Below are 17,947 nucleotides of genomic sequence, written 5' to 3'. Positions count from 1 at the left end.
AGGAACCATCTCGCATGAATAGCAGGTGCAGAGGCGCTGGCTGGCCTCCCTGGAGCCTGCTCTCAGCCCACTGTCAGTGGCTGTCCGGGCAGCTGACACCATCCACCGGACCAGCAGGTACTTACTCGGTGCCAGCTCTGAGTGCAGGGCGCACACAGCTAAAGGACCTCGCTCCTTGTCTTAGGGAGCTTTTCTGAAGGGAGTCTGGCTCCTGGATTTTGTGTGAGGAGAGTTTCAGGGCAGTGGTCTCGCTGAAAGTAGGGGCTAGGGGTTGGTCTTAATGATGCACTTTAGTATTTTTACTTAAGTTTTATGTGTTCAACAAAAACAGCTTCCTAAATATGCTCTGGTTTATACCTTACGTGAGACTAAGAAAACATTAATTGTTTGTCTGTAAACGAACTGTGTGTTTCCTGGGTTGGCTTGGCGGGAGTAAGTGTGCCCCAGCCCGTGGTGCCCTTCCTTGATCCTGCCGTGGCCAGATTCTTTTTCCACTTCTTTCACCTTAACGCCACTTTGTCATATGGGTCTTAGGGCTGGTGTTTAACTGAGTTCCTTTCACCCTTGTGCCTCGCCTCGTGCTGATTGGATGTTGCCAGCCTGTGTTGGGCAGAAATCGGACAGCCTCACTCCTCTCCTCAGTTCCACGGTTGGTTCCTTGGTGATTTCTAGCAAATTGTGGTCATCTCTGGGTATGAGTTTCTCTATCTGTAAAGGAGCATAAAACAAGAATGTTTCCTACAGATTCCCTGTGGAATCTGGAAGGTCAGTCCCTCGCCTGGGACACAGCAGGAGATGATCTGGAAGCCAGGCCTCTCAGAAGCACAGAGCGGTGTCGCCAGCGGCTGCCCTTCACAGGTGGCCGCCCCGCCTCTCTGTGCGGTGTCCTGCTTTGCATTCAGAGCAGGAAGGCTGTTAGCACGAGGCTCATTTAAAATCCCAGTTGAGGAGGTTAGCATAGCATCCTTAATTCTAGCGAGTGGCTCCAGCTTTCTCTTGAGCAGTTGGAGTGATTAAATGTCATAATATACCAGGGGAGTGCCAGTTATGAACATGCATTTCATGCTGGGTGCGTTTACATTCTTTGATTGGTATTGGGCGTAGCACTGACCTACCTTGGCAGCACCTTTAACTGGGGGCCTTCGTTTACTCAGATTGGACTGAGCAGGGCCAGGACTGCTGCCAGGGCATCACCTGCTCTTTCACAGTCGCCCTGTTGGAACAGCTAGAATCTTACCCACGTTTCTCATCACGCTGCCCACACAGCCAGGCAGGATATTTTTGCTCTGAGCCACAATACTACTTAGATTCATTGTAAAATGTCAGAGCTGGAAGGTTCCGTAAATATGAGTTATCTTCTTTACAGGTTAGTAGACTTCGGCCCGTAGAGAATGTGACCTACCCAGTGTCTCACGAGATCTTTGACAGTACCCAAGCCTCTGTTGCTTAGCAACATCTTTGGCACAGAGGGGGCACTCCCACTGGTTGAACAAAGGAGCAAACCCAGATCTCCTGGGACTTGTTTGAGCAACAGAGTTAATTTTACCCTTTTTGGTAACGGTACCAGCATACCAAATCTGATTTTGATTGAGTGACTGATTCCATTTGTTTTCTTGAAAGAGGCTACCAGTCTTCCGTGTTGCAGATGCCAACTGAAAAGTTTGACCTTACAGTTCGCTGTTCCCTTATTGCACTTTAAGGCAGTGAGTCTCAAAGTATGATTACAGAGCAGCAGCAGCAGCTTCACCTGGGAACTTGCTAGAATGCAAATTCTTAGCTCCTCCCCAGACCTGGTGAATTAGCCGCTCTGCGGGAAGCCCAGCAACCAAGGTTGTCACAGGCCCTGCTCTCCAGGCGATCCATGCAGGCCGAAGTCTGACAGCCTCTGTTTTAGGAGGTAAGTCTCGGGCGTGCTTCCTCCGGTGAACAGACAGTGAACGGAGCACACAGTTATGAACATACAGGAACTAAATGTAGGGATGCATAACACCAGAAAGCAAGTAAAACTTAATGCCAGTTTTATCGGGCACATTTAATATATCCGTGATAATTATCGTGCTAGTGGTAATTAGGCAAATGAAAAGCAGTTTATGTAAATGGCTGTAATGAGTAATACCGAGGCAAATAAAGTTTTTATCGTTTTTTCCCCCCTTATTAGCTTTCTCATATCTGATAGTGGCCACGCTGTTGGCAGTTTCCCTCCTTACGCCAATTACATCCTTCAGACACCCACAGAGATACGCTCATTCATGGCGGGAATTCGGCACTCCTCTCTCCACTGTTGGTCTTCCCGTGATCATCTGTCTTAGGTGTATTTCCCCCAAAGCAGTATCTAGATGCAAATAATTTATCTGGGAGGGGATCCTAGGAAGCCCTCCTTGGGGAGCAAGAGTGTGAGAAAGATAGGGAACTACTAAGGGGCTTGTTGCCTGGGCCTGGGCTCAGACCCGCCAGGGAAGCTGGGTGGAAGGAGCCCCACAGTCTGAGTGCGTGCTGCTCTCTGAGGGGGAGCAGGGGCAGGACATTGACTTCCAGCCCACTTCCAGTCCAGCCAGGGTCCAGGCCAAGGGCCCTGGCAGCCGGAAAGAACCCGCAGAGAGCTGCAGGTGTCTGTAGTTGGAAATTGTAGGCTTGTCGGGCACAGACGTGATAAATGCTGATGCCACCCTGTCAGTAGCCTAGGGCTAAGGTTTCCCAAGCTCTCTTGGCTACACCCCTCCCCCAGCCTGGAAGTCTGTGGGGACCCCCACCGTGGTGCTCGGACAGACCCGATCCTGGGGTCTGGGGAATGTGGCAGGCAAGTCCTCAGGGCTCTGAGAGCAGCTGCCAAGGGTGGCGGCAGGAGGACAGGAGCGTGTGCTGTGAGAACGGACCCTGGATCTCAGAGTCTGAGCCAGTGAGGGGCAGATGGCGCAAATGATGAAATACCGGGATTGTAAATGGCAGACAGTGAGTCTGCTCTGGTGGAGGAGAAGAGGGAAGGCAGAAGGTTCTGGGTGTTGGTCAGAAGAGTAGAAGGCAGAAGAGAAGCTTCAGTTTGTTGCCAGAACCCCCCCTGCCCCCTGGTGTCCTTTGCCCTCAGCCTCAGCCCGCGCCCCGTCCTGTCCCGCTTCTGTGTTCCTGTCTCTCGCGGCTGCAGAGAACAGTCTGGAGCCGAACGGGCTGGGAATGCCAGGCCTCCCTTCAAGTGGGTCTGTTGGCACAGTGAGTTTGCTTGCTGGACTGGCGAGGATGGAGGACTGGAATCTTGCATTCTTACTAAGATAGTCCTCAGCACAATTTTGACTGGTCCATGATAAAAGGAGAAAACTGGGGACAGTGAGGAGTGTCGTGGTGGTGCTGATGGCAGTTTTTTTGCCAACTGCCTTTATTTTAAATATGTTCATCCTTTGTACTTCACGTGTCCTTTTATAAGACAAGGAAATTTTCATGTTAAGATTTTTTCCTTTATTCATATTTTTTGTTTTGAAATAATTATAGATTCACAGAGAGTTGCAGAAATAGTACCGAGAGGTCCTTTATTTGGTACTCGTCACCCAGTTTCTGCCAATAGTATAATGCATTACATAACTCTTGCACAATGTCAGAGTCAGGAAATTGACTTTGATACAATCCACAGACCCCGTTCTCATTTCACCGGTTTGGGGTGGGGGGTTGTGATTCTATGCAGTTTTTTATGGGTGGGTTTGTATAGCCATCACCACAGTCAAGATGCAGAATTGTTCTGCCATCACTAAGATCTCCTTCATACTTCCATCCTGCTCATTTCTAAAGTCCTTATGTGTCATGATGAAAAGGCAACCTTGTAATAGTCCCATTATCCCAGTTTAGGGGAAAATGGCCCACACATTTGCTGAGTTGAAGGACCACTGCCCCATGTCTCTCTGTTGAAGCAAGACAACACAGTGCTCTGCACAGAAGCCATTTTCTACAAAGAGGCAAGTGCCCCAGGGTGTAGAGAAGCTTATTTTTGCATCGGGTCTTTTTCTTTCAGGACTTAGCCTTCTGGAGGCTAAAGTGTATTCACCAAGGGTTACTCCATATTCTGTCACCTGCTCAATTGCCAGGTCAGTGGGGCATCTCAACAGAGGCAGAAAGCAAGGGTCAGCCTTGTGTGGCCTCTCTCATGGCCTTGGTGAAGTCAGTGGATGACTCTGAGCCTCAGTTTCCTTACCTGCAAAGTGGGTTCATCTGGATCCTCTCTGAGGCCCCTGCTGGCCAAATCTGTGGCTTCCCGCCTCACTTGGTCCAGCCTTCCTCCATACAGTGGTGAGGGCCTGAGGGCTGAGTTTGTTAATCCGTAAACCCAGCTGTACTTACTTACTCTCACTTCTGGAAGCAAAGTATAAAAAGAAAAAAGGGAAGTTAAAGGTTTTGTACTTCACAGTTTTGACTAAAGCTGTCCTGTTTATTTTCAGCAGAGTAAGAGCATGTTTGAGATTCTGGTGTGTGTGTGTACAACCACACACACACACACACGGCCTGAGCTCAAAGATACTTGAGAAAAACAAATCTTGTTGATCTCGGTTGCCGTGAGTACTAAACTCCTGCAGTCTGAACTTGCACTGTCTCTCTTTCTGAGTCCCTCTGTCACTCAAGCACTGGATTCTGTCAGAGGCAGAATCTTAGACAAGGTTCTGTAACTCATTAACAGTGGAGCCGGGAAGCCCATCTTGGGACCCCTGAGCTTGGATCCGGGACGCTTGGGGGCATCGGCGAGCCTTCCCTCCGTCCTTTCTCCTCTCCGAGGACCCCTGGGGCCAGCACACCTGCTCAGAATGCTTCCCCACTGTCTTCTCCCTCTTTCCTCTTATTCCAGACTCTGCAAAGGGACGAAGCTGGAAGTTGTCTCCCCAGTTTTGCTGCCTCTGAAATAAGCACACAGCCCCCTTTTAAATTGTTATTGCTTATCGAACAAGACGAGAATGGGAAACAGACTGGCAGAAAGAACCAACACTAGAGATGGTAGAGAAATATTTTTAAGTAATGGCTGCCCTGGGTCTCACACTAGCAGGAATACACTTGGTCTTTCTTTGGCTCCTCTGACAACCTCTCCCTCGTGGTGTTGTCTTGAGGCTGTAGCTCCCACTGCTTTTCCAAAGGCCCTCCCTCCTAAACGCACACCCCAGCCCCTGGGGAACAGTCTTGGCCTTGATAAATACTTGCGAAACAGTTGGGACTGGTGGGTTGTGTTCGCTCTGGAATCTTGGTGCGAGCCAAGGTGAGAGATGGTCTCTGCAGGGTGGGGGCCCAGGGTCTTGCAGCGCCTCACAGGGTGGAGAAGGCAGCGTGACTGTCTCTTCTGCCTTTCCTCTCCCAAGTGCAGCCTTTCATGTTCTTCCTGAGAAAGTCCAGTACTCTGTCATCGCAAAGCACCAGACTCCCTTGCCAACAGGCCCAAGAGTACAGGTCCCCAGGGCTTTCCCAGGGCGGGCGGTCCCCACTGAGACTGCTTGGGAAAGGCTGTGTTCTTTCTGGTTGGCCCGTGTGATTGTGTACTTGAACATGGCATTTAATCCACAGTCGTTTCATGCTGCTGCCCATGTAGGGAGTGGGTTTTCCCAGGAGTCCCAGAAGGTACGTGACCTCACCCTGCCAGCCTGATGAGACGCAGGGGCGTGTTGGTGTGTCTTCACATGCTGGGCCTTTCCATGGCCCCCCATTTCCTCACCAGCCAGAGGAAGCCCTGTGCCTGAGCTCTGGTCCCAGAACCTGAAGTGTTCGTTTGGGGACATCAAGTTGTGCTCCTGTCCACGTGGTCAGGAAAGAGCAACAGGAACCCATGTTCCTTAGGAGCACAGACATGGACGGCCAACAGAAAGGAAAAGCAGGAGGATGACCGCACTCACTGCAGGAGGCTAGTGGCCTCAGGGGCAGGGAAGGGCGGCCGGGACCCGGGAAGGACGGTGTTGTATTGGCTGTATTCTGTTTCCTGAACCAGGTGGGGAGGTTGTGGATGGGTCATTTATTATTAGTGTTGAAATTACAGTGTTAAAAAATATACTGTCTGGAATTTAAGAAGTATTTCAGTTTTTGGGTTTTTTTTAAGAGGATCAGTCACATTTCCTTGTGGTTGAGGTCAGCACGGGGCTGAGATGCAAGAGGAAGTCGGCAGGAACCTGCAGTGATGCAGTGAGGATGCAGTGGAGGGATCAGGAGGCAAGATGCCGCATAGCTGTGGGGAAAGTCGTCACTTTCCCCCTCTCATTTCCTCTTCAGGAAAAGTCTCAGATGGAAGAAAGATGTATGTCCTGAACAAATTCCTAAGAACCTGTTAAGGTACAACCACTTTAAAACTCCTTGTGTGAGTTCCACGGGGTATTGACTCAGCCCGGCCAGCGCTCAGTACTTGCTAGGCGCACCCATGGGAAATATAAGAGAAGCGGAAGAGGTGTGGTAGGCTTATGTCAAAGGACCAGGAACCTCCTTGGACCATATTTACATGGACACATTTGCGTTAGGATGGCCAGGCTACCTCTGCCGCGAGGATCTGAAGACAGAAACCTCGGATGCGTTCAGTCCCCAAAGGGTGCTGGCAGAGCACCAAAGCTCTCAGATGCCCACTGTGTGCCAGGCACCCTCCCTCTGTTATCGCATCCGGTCCCCATCTCGAGCCTCAGAGCAGGTGTTTCTCCATTTACAGACAAGACTCAGGTAGGTTCGTGTGTTTTGCCAAAGTCACAGACCAAGGATAAAGCCTTGTTCTGATTCGGAATGCTTTGCTCTATTAGCCCGCACAGCGGGAAGAGCCCAGGCGACTCGAGCTGGACCTGGAGGGAGTAGTAGGGTGAAGATTCAGGGGCGGCAGCGGGGGCAGAGGCCAGGCCCCGCAATGGGGATCTTGAGCAGGACGCAGGTTGGTGAGAACAGTGGGCTGAGAGGTGGGCCCCAAGTCAGCCCCAGCCAGGGTCAGGTACCTCAGGCTCACTGTTGTCTGCACCGCTGAGCGCTGCTTCCCACCCGCATGAGAGTTATCCTCCATGTACCTGTCACTCCCACGGAGGATTTCCATGTGTCTTATCGTCCCTGATTATATTTAGGAGATATAAGGATGATATTTTCCTGATTTTTTTTGCACTGCCTTTTGGGATTGGGGTTGGGGCAGAGTACAGACTAGTTCCTAGCTCAGGTTTTTGGCTTAGGATGACCTTGGATGCCCTTGAAGTTTAGAACACGTCTCTGAGACTTAGAGGACTCTAGTTGCTTTGCCCCCATGTCCTGTGGTCTGCCAGGGGAAGGGAAGGGGAGCAGGTGGACATAGGGGGACCCATCTCAGGTAAAGTGCCCTGCTGTCCCTGTGCTCCTAGCTGGAGACCTGGGTGGGCCTAGGGCTGTTCCCATTCATCACGTGCCTGATGCCATGAGTAGAAGCTGGAAGTTTGACTTGTGTGAGGTGGCCTCTGAGTTGGTAGTATGTAAGAAGCCAGGACTTTGCTCTGTAACCAGAAGCAGTCATACAGCCCAGGCTGCTTGGCCCTGGACCACGGCGGTGGGTAAGGCGCTGCTCAAACAGGAACCTCAGTGCGGAAAAAGGAAGGGCTGGAAGTATGCTCCAGTCACCTGGAACTGTTTCCTAGCCTTCTGCAGAGACGCTTTTTGGAGGAAGCAGCCAGAGAAGGTTCTGTGTGGGAGTCCAGGCTTACTTGATGACAGCGGTCTTAGAACTCCTGCGTGCAGAGCTCAGGGTATTGATGGCAGAGGCTGGAGTCTATCAGACAGTGCCGCCAGCTCCACCTGTTTGGTTAATCACAGAACTCTGTTAAAGGAGGAAGTCATCTTAAAAAGAGTACAAACGTTGTAATTTAACCCCAACGCATAGATATGTAGGCTAGTCTTTGTGAAGCTGGGGCTTTTTCTTTCTGTGTGGACCTGCTAATTTGGAATTCTCTGTCCTCTTTATTACATGGATCACATCTACAATAGAGGATTGATTCAGACTTTTAGACTGAGTTTCTCAAAAGTGAGGCAAGCGTTTAGCCACTTGGGAAGCCCTCTGAGTACACAGAATCCTTTTAGAAATTTTTACAGTTTATTTCTCCAACAACACAATTTAAGAACACATTTTAAAAAATTAGTCTCTTGGAAACATCTACCTGGTCATCACTGAAACAGCTTTTTGCACTTGTTTCATTTCTGTAGCATTTAATTTAATTGCCTATTTCTGTCCACACATATAACCATTTTAAACATTTTTGGAAATGATCCCAGCTGGTTCTTAGTGAGCAGAACCCTCAGCCAGTGGAAGCAGAAGACTCCGGATGTGCCCGAGAGGCTCCTGCCCCTGTGGGTGTGGGCAGCATTGGTCGATTAACGAGTGGCTGATTTGTTGCTCAGTTGTGTGTGTGTTCAGTCACTAAGTCGTGTCTGAGTCTTGGTGACCCCATGGACTGCAGCAAACCAGGCTCCTCTGTCCTCCACTGTCTCCCAGAGTTTGCTCAAATTCATGTCCGTTTTGTCGGTGATGTTATCCAACCTTCTCATCCTCAGTTGCCCCCTTCTCCTCCTGCTCTCAATCTTTCCCAGGATCAGGGTCTTATCCAGTGAGTCGGCTCTTCGTGTCAGGTGGCCAGAGTATTGGAGCTTCAGCTTCAGTATCAGTCCTTCCAGTTCGTATTCAATGTTGATTTCCTTTAGAATTGACTGGTTTGATCTCCTTGCAGTCCAGGGGACTCTCAAGAGTCTTGTCTAGCACCACAGTTTGAAAGTATGAATTCTTCAGCGCTCAGTCTTCTTTATGATCCAGCTCTCATATCCATACATGACTACTGGAAAAACCATAGTTAAGCAAAATCATTAACAGACTTGCAGGGTAGGTGTCACCTCATCACAGGTGACCATGTGATTTTCCCGCGTCCACCTGTTTCCCCAGATTTCTCTGAGGTGAGGGGTTGGTGCCTCTAGGCCTCCTCCCTCTTCTCCCTCTCCTCGCGCTCCTCTGCTGAGTATTGTCCCTGGTCCTTCGTCTCTTGCCTGGTAGAAAGGCGTCACCTCCCTCACATGAAACATTTTGTCCTGAATGGAGAAGCAGCCTCCAGCTGAGCGCCCAGGATGTGAGCTATTGTTCACGCAGCATGTTCCAACAGTTTCTGCCAGAAGGAAGAACCCCTTTCCCGCTGGTCAGTCGTTTTTTTTTAAACAAAGGAATCTGGGTTTTGATTAACTTGTTTTTGGGTGGAATTCTCTTTCCTCTGGAGCCAGATGACTGTGACTCACATGTGCACACACCATCTAAGCTCTGTAAGCTGAAGCGGGTGAGGAAGGGCCCGCGTGGACGCTCCACCAGCCTCTGTGGTTTCACAAGGACTGCAGATGTTTCTCTGCATGAGGGAGGCCGACATCTGCTCAAGTGGGTTACAGAGCGAAAACTAAATGGCTCTTAGGCTCAACCCTATTTTTCCAAGGACTTGATTTAAGAAGGCACTTTAGTACCTCCTGCCGGGGCCCCAGAACATGGCAGGCCCCGAGTCTCCCCGGAACCAGGGTAGACAGACACTGCCTCTGGAGAAGGAGCAGGTCTCTCCCTCTGTGCTTGCAGCCGAGAGGACCTTGTCTTTCCTCCCAGGGTGATGTCACCCAGGGAAGCCCACGTCTTTCAGGCGGTGCAGAGCTTGCTCAGACTCGTGTCTCAGTAAGTTAACTCCGCATTGCAGCTCTGTTTGGGAACCAAACACTTCTCTAAGACTCCTCATGTGCTGTCTCAGATCTTGATAGCAGCCTCATGTTGAGGTCTCCATTTTGCCTTTGTGAAAACTGAGGCTTAAGAATGAGAAAGTGAAAGAAAGTGAAAGTGAAAGTCGCTCAGTCGTGTCTTACTCTTTGCAGCCCCATGGACTGAACAGTCCACAGAATTCTCCAGGCCAGAATACTGGAGTGGGTAGCCGTTCCCTTCTCCAGGGGATCTTTCCAACACAGAGATTGAACCCAGGTCTCCCGCCTTACAGGCGGATTCTTTGCCAGCTGAGCCACAAGGGTAAGGATGAGAAGTCAAGTAATTTGCCTGTAACGGTGATTGCCTGAATGACGAATTTTTTTGTTCACATTTTATAGAGAGAGAAATTGAAAGAAATGTTAAATGACTTATCCAAGATTCCACAACTAAATAAGTGGATTTTTGGGGGGCTTCACTGGGCAGCATAGGGGATCCTAGATCCCTGACCAGGGATTGAACCCATGCCGTTTGCAGCGGGGGCACAGAATCTTAACCACTGGACCAGGGAAGTCCCTTAAGTGGATTTTGAACTCAGGTTTCTTGTTCCAGTGTCCTCAGTCCCATGTATTTAAAATTGTACTCTTGAGTTTTCTTAGAGTAAAAGTTAGGCCCTAAATAAGTTGAATTAGAAAGATAATCAGGCACTGGCCACATATTTCTAGCTCTGTGATCATGTTCTTTAAGCTAAAAGTTATTTAACTTTTCTGATGTTTGGTTTCCTCATCATTGAAATGGGAGGGGACTTCCCTGGTGGGCCAGTGGTGAAGACTGTGCCTTACAAGACAGGGGAGGCTGGTTCAATCCCTGTCCTGCTCCAGGAAGATTCTGCATGCCACAGGGCAACTAAGCCTGTGCGCTGTAACTACTGAGGCCCACATGCCTAAAGCTGGTGCTCCGAAACGAGAGAAGCTACCGCAGTGAACAGCCCATGCGCTGCAGCTAGAGAGTAGCCCCCACGTGCTGCAACTAGAGGATGCCCGTCGACAGCGACAAAGACTAAGTGCAGCCAAAAACACACATATATTAAAATAATTTAAAAGCATTAAATGGGATGGCTTGTAGTCCCCCTGCCCATACCCCCGCCCCAGCTGGTAACGCGGAGGGCACAGCACCCCCCTGCAGGAACCTAAGCCTGGAACCTGTCCACCCTGGAAAGCTGGAGTGTTAACAGCATTGATCTAAGTGCTTTCCAAGAAGGGTACCTTGCTTGCTGTGAGCACCTGTCCTGATTTTCAGGATGACCTCCTGAAGTAGGAAGGGGGTCACTGAACAAGCTCTTGGCATGGTCCACACTTCTTGCCTGTGCAGTGTTCTGAGGATGGCTTTGATCCCATTTGATTGATTTCAGGCAGTAGAGGATACTAGCCAAGTATCCTAACGTGCTGCTTATCGTGCTAAAGCAGCCCACCAAAGGAGGGATCAGTGTCTTTTGAGTCTGATTAATAAGAACCAGTTTCCCAGGGCCTGTTCATCCCTGGGAACACTGATAATTGAGTTTTCAGTCCGGCAAGTCTGGGGTTAGCCTGAGTTCCAGAAGAGAGAACGCCACACTGCGGAGGAGCAGGGCTGACAGCCCTTAACCCTGAAGCTTTGTGACTCGGAATAATGGTGAAGTCAGTCGGAGTTCCCACATTCCTTTCTCTTTGTTTCCTTTGCCTGTTGGGCATGTTTCTGCTCATTAGCATGTTGAGCAGAGCTCATTACAAATGAGGAAACTCAGACCAGCGTTGGTCTTACCATTTATTATTCTCTAAAAGATTTGATCCTGAAAGAGATCTTTATCCCAGTATTTTATTCTGAAAAACTTCTAACATACAAAAAACTTGAAAGAGACTTTTGAACAGTGAGTGAATGCCTGTATATTCACCACCTACAGCCTAGATTGCAATTAGAATTTGCTGTTCTTGCTTTATCTCATATCCGTCAAGCCCTCAGACCACTGAAAAATAGATGTTATATTGTGATGCATTTCAAAATAACTTGCAGACATCAGCACATGTCATCGCTAAACATTTTAACAGGTATGTCATTATCTAGAGTTTGGTATTTGTTTATCAATTTGAGGGGAGGTTAATGCAAATGAAAGACTTAAACCATGAGTCCACCTTTCCCTGAGTTTTGATAAATACATATATTTGTATGACCCAAATTCTATCAAGATATGGGATATTACCATCACACGAGGAAGTTCCCTCATGTCCCTGCCCAGTCAATCTTTACCCTTTTCTACCCCACCAGCAACTATTCTTCCTAATGTTGGATGTTCGTCTGCCTTTTCTGGAACATTATATAAATGGAATCAGTGCAATGTGTGTTCTTTTGTATAAGGCTTATCTGAAAGATTTTACCTAGTGATTTAAAATGAATTTGGGGGACTCTATCAACTTCATCCAACTTCTATTTCACAGAGATGACTAGGAGTGGCAGACTGTAGGAAGCCTCAGGGCATCGGATGGATGTTGGTAGTGTATTTGTATTAAGTATATGTAATTTTTTCTTTTTTTTACTTCAGTGTATATAATTTGGTGCTCAAAATTCCACATTCGTCTCCTTTGATATTACATGGCAAGTGTTCCCCTGCAGAGTCTGAGGAGCCGATGGATATAGAAGAACCCCTTTCTCTCCCTGGCCACAGTGCTGAGGAAATCAATCCTGAGTGGGCGCCTAGGGTGTTTGCTTTGGGCCACTTTAATCCGTAGCCAGACACACAGTGCAGCTCACTGCAGTGGAATTCAAGCTATGGAAGAGCAGGACCAACAAGGGAAGGTTGCTGGTGGTAAAAGAAAAACCAAAGAAGGACCAAGAGACAGATTTCCCAGTGTTTGAGAGAACTGCACCTCTCTGAGTGGCTTCCTCCTCCTCACTCCTCCCCCAAACCAGCCTACTCCTGGATAGAAAGTAGATTGCATAAATTGGACAGGAACCCAAATACATAATCCTCATTAATCTTTTAGAGTCTTGTCCCACTTATTAAAGCCCGTACTTGGCGCATAACCCAGAGTTCTGTGGCAGCAATAATAAAGTTAATTGGAATCTAGGTCTCCCACCTTTTTTCTTCTTTCAGCAGTTTCTTGGGGCTTTTAGGTAAAAGAGTCCTTGTAGAGGAGGCTGTCCTAGCACGAGAAGGTCACTTGGCAAGTCTCCTTTACTTTCCGCCAAGTGGCCAGTCTGAGGCATGGGCGTTGGTCAAGGAAAGGGCCAGCTGGTAGTTGTGGGGTGCACGATACTTTGGGGAGCACGGTGGGTATCAGCCTCCCAAGAGGTGTGTAAAGGATAAAAATGAGGAGGGGAAAGGAAGTTGGAGACTTAGATGGGGGTCAGGAAGTGTAGCCTGGGGCAGACGCACACAGGCTTTCATCTGAGCCTGCGTCCCAGACCAAAGGACAGGGACTTCAGAAATGTAACAGCTCTGTGGTCTCTCAGCCTCATAGGAAAAGTGAGATTGAGAAGGAAGGTGACAATGTAAAAGGGATTCAGATGGGAATACTATAAATATGGCAAAGGTCTAAAGCCCCCCACCATGAGCCAGAGACTAGCTGTGCTCCGTGGAGAAGAAGTGACTCATTGTTCGTGGAGCTGCCTAGGGAGGGACAGCCCCCCACCCACCCACCACTGCAGATACGCATTCATCCCCTGCTGGCCACTGCTCCCCTCCCCCTCCAGTCCTGTCTCCCTCCGCTAAACACAGTTGACAAGGTTAGAAAATCAGGACGAATAATTTACTTCAATCCATCTTTGTCTTTCCAAGGCCTGGTGTGATTCAGTCTGGGGGGAGAGGGGAAAAAATAACTCAGACCCTGGCCGGTGACCCTTTATCAAATGTGTGGAATCAAAGCCTGCTCCGGGCAGAGGAGCCCTGTCTGCTGCTGAGGGCGGAAGACAAAGAGATGGCGATGAATTCTTATGTGCTCTCTGGGCTGGGAGGCGGTGGCGGTGGCATCAGGGAACCTCGCACCGCTGAGCAGCCAGTCTGGCATTGTTGGTCACTTGGTACCAGGCAGGGGCTTGGGCCTCCAGGGAGGCGAGGACTCCGCCTGTGCGCCTGGGAATGGGGGGCGCTGTCTGAGCAGGACCGTCTGGCCTGAGGAGGGCGTCTGGCCCTGGTTCCTCACACAGAGAGCAGCCTCGGCCCCTCAGAGTGGTGCCATCAGTGGGGGATGGGGTGGGCACCGGGCAGAGCTGCAGTGTTCTCACCTGAGAAATGGGGTGGCAAGTCCTCTTGGCAGTGAGCTAGGCTGGGCAGGACTGTTGAGGGAAGGGGCCAGCTGGTAGTCGTGGGGTGTGAGGTCCCTGTGCCAGCAACCCAGAGAGGTGGGGAAAAGATAAAAATGCGGAGGGGAGTTAGAGAATCCAGACTGAGGTCCAGAGATGTCACGTGCCTTTCCCCTCTTACTGTGTTAGTGAGGCGACGAGGCAGGCCTGGGCATTTAACAAGTGGTAACTCGTTTGTCACCTTGATGTACCAGCTCTGGGCAAGGCGCCGTGTGGCCTCTAGAAGAAACAGCTTGAGCCAGGGTCCTCACCTTTATTGGGCCTCTCGTGTCCCCGGGACACACCATAAAACAGCTAGTGGGGAAGTTACAGTGCAAGCGTGGGGTGTCTCCAGGCCAATAAAGGAGTCAGTCTCCGGGGCAGCAAAAGAGAGAGACGGCATCCCCAGTCTTGGTGGTACAGGCCCAGCGGGACTGTGTTTTCCGTCTCAGGGGAGGGCCCTGAGGAGCTGTCACTCGTGAGAGGGTCCTTGGGAGCTGACAGCTCAGTGGGCAACAGATGGGGGTGGGGGTTGGGGGATGTGTCTACATTAGGAGCCAAATTCGGTTCCACAAACACCTCCCTTTATATTCCTGTTTGCCCCAAAAGGTAGAAGAAAGGCGATCCCTTTGCCTTCCTGCTCTCGGCGAGGCTCATCTTATGACCGGACTGATTCCTGGTCCCCCGACGTTTTTGCACTTGGAGCCCAGGCACATGGCCCTTGCTTCTCACCTGTGCCACCTCCTAGGAGGGAGCCTCGCTATCCCGAGGCTGTGGTCCTCCTCGGACTGCCTGTACCCAACTCACCTCTGAGGCATAGAAGACCCAGCAAAACCCAGGAAGTACTTTTCCCTGAGGCTCTGTCTTCTCCCTCCCCTCACTCCCAGTGTCCATGGAAAAGCCTGGCATGATCTGAGTTGCTCCCGGCAGCCAGGTGATGGTGACGGGAGAGTGAACCTGTCTGTATATAGAGTGTCTCTTCCTGTTGCCAGCCTGTGGGCACCAGGGTCCTGTGTTCTGAACCAGCAGATGAGAGAGGGCCTTGGCAGCAGGGTCCCTATTGTGTGGTTTTGGTTGTTTTCAGCCATACAGGGAACATATTTTTATACAGCCCAGGTAGGAGGAAAAAAAGAAAGCCTGAATACTTGCTGAAAATGGAATATTTGCAAGCATTTTATAGAATAGATGAGTCCATTATGGTGATAACTTTCAGGCTTTACTAAACACAAATACAAGCTCTTTATAGAGTTGACATGAAGTGCACTATTAAAGCGTGGCCATTTCCCACCTCTCTCCAAAAACGTCACGGATCCTAAGCAATAAAAAACCAGAGAATGTTGGACTGTTCCGTTCTATTCTGCCAGCCTCTTCCCCCAACATTCCCCCGAGGTGCAGAATGTTTCTGGGAAAACAGCCTAATCAGATTGTTTCTTAACTCAAGCCTAAATAGTTAAACTACCCCCAAGTGTGAGGATCAGAGCAGTATCTGTCTTCTGTGGCTGCTCCTCTTTGTCCAGAAATGACCACATTACCCCTTTGCTGGTCCTGGGGCCCCGGGGCTGTGGCAGGGGGAGGTGATGAAGTCCGGCTCCTCCAGCCTCCACAGCCCGGGCTGAGGGCCTGGGCAGGGCTGTGCCAGTCTCTGCCCGCATGGACGTCATGGCCACTTCCCTCCTTGCCCTGCGCGCTCACCAAGGCTGGAAGGGTTCCTGGGCTGCAAGTTGTTGGGAGAACTCTCAGATCCTCTGTAAACTAGAATCTTCGCAGCTGGCCTCAGCTGCCACAGTTCACAGAAAACAAAATGCACTTTCTAGGTTGGATGGCACGGCCCTGAGAGCGCCCTGTGCACCTGCTGCGGACCGAAGCGCCCAGCAGCTGGGAAGGCCAGATTCTTCCTGGCCACTTACAGTTGTCCTGAGGGCAACCCCTGGGGCCTGCAGGAGGAAGCCGAGCAGAGAGGTGTCCAGCTCTGCTCTTCCTGACTTCAAAAGGGACTTTGGCAGAATGTCATGAACTGGGCAACCAGGAGACACTGACTCTACAGGCCAGTCGGGGCTTTGGTGTTAGGTGATTGATTATATGACAGTCATGAAATATATAATGCAGGTGACTTGACTTTATTTCAAAAGACACGTTGGAGTCACCTTCCACTTGAGCTTTTCCCACCCTGACCATGTGGCCTTGGGAAAATGGCTTTTCATTGTTGGCATTAACTAAGTGGACACTGGGCTTTTTTCATCAGTCAGTTGCCCCTCTCACCATGAGCTGGGCCTGGTGGGTAGAAGGGCAGATAGAACACTCTGGATTCCATCCCTCCTGGTGTTTGCTGTGGTGGTCCTCCCACATTCACCCCCTCAGGGATCCCGGCTGGTAGGCCCATTCCAGAGATAAGGACCCAACACCCAACAAGTAAATGCACTTACTTGTAAGGAAGTTTCCTCACCTTAGCAGCCTACTTTTCTCCTATAAATGCAGAAAAGGAAACAGAAGGCACCTCAGCAGATCTCTGTTCAGTGCCTGCTCTTTGCTCAGGTGTGAGGTTCTGCACTGTAATGACCAGTGTGTCATTCAACGCCAGGTCGGGCCTTGTGGCCTGGGAATTGGAGAGCGGTTTATCTGGAAGGCAAGAGCTGTCTCCACATATCCCAAAGTGTTTTCTATGGAAGAGCAGGTGACATCAGGGAAAAAAGTTTAAATCTGTAGAAAGACAAATGTTCTATAACTTGGTGCTTTCTGCAAATAGGGCAAACTGACTGGGAGAGTTAGCCAGGGCCCCCTCCCTGGGAGGTCTTTAGTCCCGTTAGACTAAAGTGGTGTGGGAGCCGGGACTGTATGACCTGTGAGCTCCCTGCTGCTAACTCCAGATTCTGTGTCTGGAAGAAGTCTCAGGAAATAACTAGGAACTACTTGACAGACGTGCTTGGGTTCAAAGGTGTATGTGGAGCAGTATTCATTGTAGCACTGTTTAGAAAGAGAGACGATCGGGAATGCCACACGCGTGCCCCCTCTTCGAAGACAGGTGAACACTGGCTGACTATATCGCCTCCGTTTAAAAGACAAAAAAATTGTTCTTTGTGAACTGTGGCAAGAATTCCAAAATGTGGAATTATTAAGTGGAAAAACCGAGATCCAGAGCAGCACACTTGGAACATCTCTGTCAGAGTTGGGGGGTGGTGTGGAGTACATCCACATAATTGCTTACTTGCAAATAGACCTAAGAGATGCTTGAGAAGCAGGTTATGCTGGTTGCCTCTAGGGAAAAGAACTATAGGCAGCTCGGAGACATCGGTCAGAAAGAGGCCTTTCTCTGAATAACCTTTTGCATCTTTTGAATTTTGAATCATGCAAAGTATTACTTGTACAAAAATAAGTAAAAATATGTTTTAAAACTTTACTAGATCAGAGCGCTGTGGACAACAGAAGGGGAGTGGGGAGCAAGCTAACTTTTTATTGAGCATCTACCGAGAGCCGGGTCTTAAGCCAAATGCACTTGAAATGGGCAGGGCCAGAGAAAGGGGTGCTCTGGGGAGGGCTGAGTGGGAGGGGCCTTCTCTTGGAGGGGCACAGCAGACCTGCTTCCCATGCCAGCCTCTGGGCTGCCCAGTCGATGAGGTTTGCCGCCCCGGTGAGAAGTGTTTCCTCTGCTTTTGCAGAGCTGGGGCCTGGAGTTCACGTGTGCATTAACAAACAGTCAGGGCGTGCCTGCCTGAGCCAGCAGGCGTTTCTGTGGTGGAGGAGAAGACCTTCCTGTGCCGTGGCTGCCGGGTAGAGGAGGTGTTTATCCTGTGTTGTTCAGCCAGGCTCAAATGTACTGCCTTTGTGTGCCAGCTGGAGGCTGGCTGGAAAGTTGTTATTTTTCTGACTGTCAGACCTAAGGCTCCTTACTTGCACTTAGAGGAAAAAGCATCCACGTCCTGGTACAGAAGTTCTTTTTTTTCCTTTCTTTAGAAAAAGAGCAGTGAATGAGCTCATTATCACACTATGCTG

At 49.9% G+C, this 17,947-nt stretch overlaps 1 protein-coding gene across 4 annotated transcripts in view; it reads left to right on the top strand.

Annotated features, from left to right (window-relative positions):
• Positions 1-17,947, top strand: part of ANKS1A (ankyrin repeat and sterile alpha motif domain containing 1A) — a 168,167-nt gene that overhangs the window by 121,358 nt on the left and 28,862 nt on the right. The gene's annotated exons all lie outside the window — the stretch shown is intronic.

Source organism: Bubalus bubalis, chromosome 2 (genome assembly GCF_019923935.1).
Source record: "Bubalus bubalis isolate 160015118507 breed Murrah chromosome 2, NDDB_SH_1, whole genome shotgun sequence".
Classification (NCBI taxonomy): Eukaryota; Metazoa; Chordata; class Mammalia; order Artiodactyla; family Bovidae; genus Bubalus; species Bubalus bubalis.
The sequence above is the reverse complement of the archived record's forward strand: the minus strand, read 5'-3'. Positions and strand labels throughout refer to the sequence as shown.